Genomic DNA, 3,187 nt, shown 5'->3' with positions numbered 1-3,187 from the left:
GTAAAATCTGTGAAATGCTTTGACCTTATCTGAGCCAATCCAATGTTTCTTGGATCTGTGGAGTGAAGCCCACGACGGCCACGGCGGACTCCTAGACGGCTACCTCGCGGTCCCGGTGCGCGGGACCCGGACGGACTCCTTGACGGCTACCTCGCGGTGCCGGTGCGCGGTACCCGGACGGACTCCTTGACGGTGACCTCACCCGGGCGGTCCCGGTGCGCCGGCGGGCGGTAAAGACGCGTTCTAACCGGTGCGCGGTGGCCCCGGGCGGGCGGCTCCGGTGCGCGGGGGCGGGCTCCTCGACGGCGACCTCACCCGGGCGGGCGGCTCCGGGCGGACTTCTTGACGGCGACCTCGGTCCTCGCGGTGGGTTAGGCCCTCCCTTGCTCTTTCAAGATGGCGCCGGGCCACTTGGGGCCGGGGTGACTAGGGGGAATCAAAATGGCGGAGGGTGGTCACTGGGGGGTGGGGTGACTAGGGGCCGGGGTGACTAGGGGTGGGGTGACTGGGGGCCGGGGTGACTAGGGGTAATCAAAATGGCGGCGGGTGACTAGGGGTAATCTATACTACTGATTTAGAGTGTTTGTCAACAAAATTACTCATCACCACGCGAATCCTTAGAAAATTTACTATGTCCGAGTGTTGGACTTTTTCAGAAACATGCCCAGATTACATTTCAAAGGAAATTTTGCGGTGTTACCAAATTGCCGTCGCAACGGTCTATTTGAAACACTTCGCAAAATCACCACTGTTTCCAGGTGCCCCACCCTCCTCTAGTGCTGAAGGAGCGCCCATAAACTTTTGAAGTACCCACCGACCTTTTGGACCTCTACTCCCTCGAATAGTAAACGAAGAATGTACAAATTAGATAATTATTAAATATAAAAGCGAACTGTGTCTGGCGTGTGTGAAATAGACAAATGAGTGAACGGGTCGTATTACATCCTTAGTTTTACTTTATTGGCTAGGTAATATTCCATAAATAGAACTTTGTCCAGAGTGGAGGAAGACATTCCGCTACGCCGTGCCTGCATGACGAAGCCCGCAGAGCTGAATACGCGCTCGCTGGGCGCACTTGTAGCGGGTTTGCCCATCTCCCGTAGCGCAAGGTGCGTCAAGGCTTCGCATGAAGCCTTTTGAGGGGTCGGCGTCAGCCTGAACAGAACGAGGGGTAAAACGTTTGTAATTGTACTTTATTGCAAAGGTAAGAGACTTACAGTAAAGAAAAAACTTACTTCTTGGTTCCAATACTCGAGCAAAGTAGAGACCACGCCGATAGTTGGCTAGCAGCCCTTCCCACCCCCAAGAAAGTTTTCGAGGTACGGAGCCTAAATGGTAGTTTTGACCTATAAGAGACCGTGTGCAAAGTCCGGGGCCTGCGCGCCAACGTTTACCCGGATCGCATTGCGATTTTCGTTTTAGCCCCACCTTGGGGCCAAACAGGTAGACCACCTTGTAGGCGCTGCACTGCGCGCACGGTGGGTCCGGGGCGAACGACTCGGGCTAAAAGTGTTACCCTATGAGCCCTACTTTGTATCAGATGGGAAGGATCCGAGCTCCAGACACACGGGGCGTGTCCAGGGGCCTAATCGTGCGCCCGACGTCACTCGCCATTTACAGAAAATAATGCCGACGAAGCCCTTACTTTTTATTGCATGAAAACCGAGGACACACTGGACCTTTCAGAATCAGTAATGTCTGCGGGGTAGCGGTTACGCGTTCACAAGAAAAAGTTTGAAAAACAGGTATTTGCGCCTGTGGTGACGTCACTTAGCCTGCCCGCTCTACACGCCTGTAGTGCACAGTAACCTCGGACACAGGCGGACTTTTTTTGCCTTTTCCATTTACGGCCTCACCGCTACCCCGCTGACATTGCTGATTCTGAAAGGTCTCGGCGTGCCCTCGGTTTTCATGCAATAAAAAGTTAGGGCTACGTCGGCATTATTTTCTGTAAATGGCGAGTGACGTCGAGCGCACGATTAGGCCCCTATAGACACGTCGCGTGTTTCGGTAGCACGGATCCTTCATATGTGATACAAAGTAGGACCCATAGGGTAACACTTTCAGCCCGTGTCGTTCGCCTCGGCCTCGGTCCCACCGTGCGCGCAGTGCAGCGCCTATAAGATGGCGTGCCTGTTTGGCACCAAGGTTGGGCCAAAACGAAAATCGCAATGCGATCCGGGTTAACGTTGTCGCACGGGCCCTGGACTTTGCACAGGGTCTCTCATAGGTAAAATTTACCATTTAGGCCATGTACCCCCGAAATTCACGATTTCGACCCATGAAATGGGATGGGCTATAGTTGGCAGCCCCCACTTGATGTAGTACGTGACGTGAGCTCGGCCTCCTCGTCAGGCTTCTCGGTCCAACTCTCGTACCCCGTGTGGACCCTGCGCCTCTTTGTGGGTGACCCAGCAGCCGGCTGCGCCTCTTGCTCATGGTGGGGCTCGGTAACATTCCGCTGGAAGCCCGAAAAATCCTGATGCATCATGTACCTGGAATAAACAAAGAATTGGCCCTAAATAGAATAAAGTAAGTGCAATAGCAGATCAAACTCACCTCTTCTCTCATTTTCGCGCTGATCATCTGCAGCTTTCCGTACTTAAGGACAAGAAATGTCGCTATCTTGTGCTGCATGGTCACTTTGAACTTTGCCTTGAATAAGCGCTGTCCGATTCCGCGGCGAAGCCTGAGCAGGGGTATCTAACAGGGCCGCTCCAAGGCAAAGTCCAGGTTGCACTTGGCAAAAAGGACGAGAGGGAGAGTAGGGTAGTCGTTCCCTTCGACGTTCTTAGTCTCGTCCTTGAAGGGCTGCAAGAAGTTCATCAACCATTCCACTAGCCCCCGGTCGATGTCCTTCCTTGATTCTATCCTCCTGTTAGATGTCCTTCAGAACCCGCTCAATCTAGGAAAACACAATCATTTACGATAAAAAAATATTAAGTGAGCCCTCCCCCACCCAAATAGGACATCTGCGTACCCCTTCAAAGTTGCGGTGCACGGACTCAAGCATTTTGTGGACCGTGTTCCACCTAGTTTCCACTTCCTGGTGTACTCTTTTCTCCAACACGGTGCCGTACGCGGAAGACCTCAGGTATGTTACTAACTCTTTGCAAATCTTCACCTAAAATCAAAAACATAAAATATATATTACTTCTGTTCGCGCCCAGAATTGCCACCCCACCTC

This window comes from Frankliniella occidentalis, unplaced genomic scaffold (assembly GCF_000697945.3).
Source record: "Frankliniella occidentalis isolate FOCC.00 unplaced genomic scaffold, Focc_3.1 Scaffold27, whole genome shotgun sequence".
NCBI classification, from domain to species: Eukaryota; Metazoa; Arthropoda; class Insecta; order Thysanoptera; family Thripidae; genus Frankliniella; species Frankliniella occidentalis.
This window is presented reverse-complemented; position numbering follows the sequence as displayed.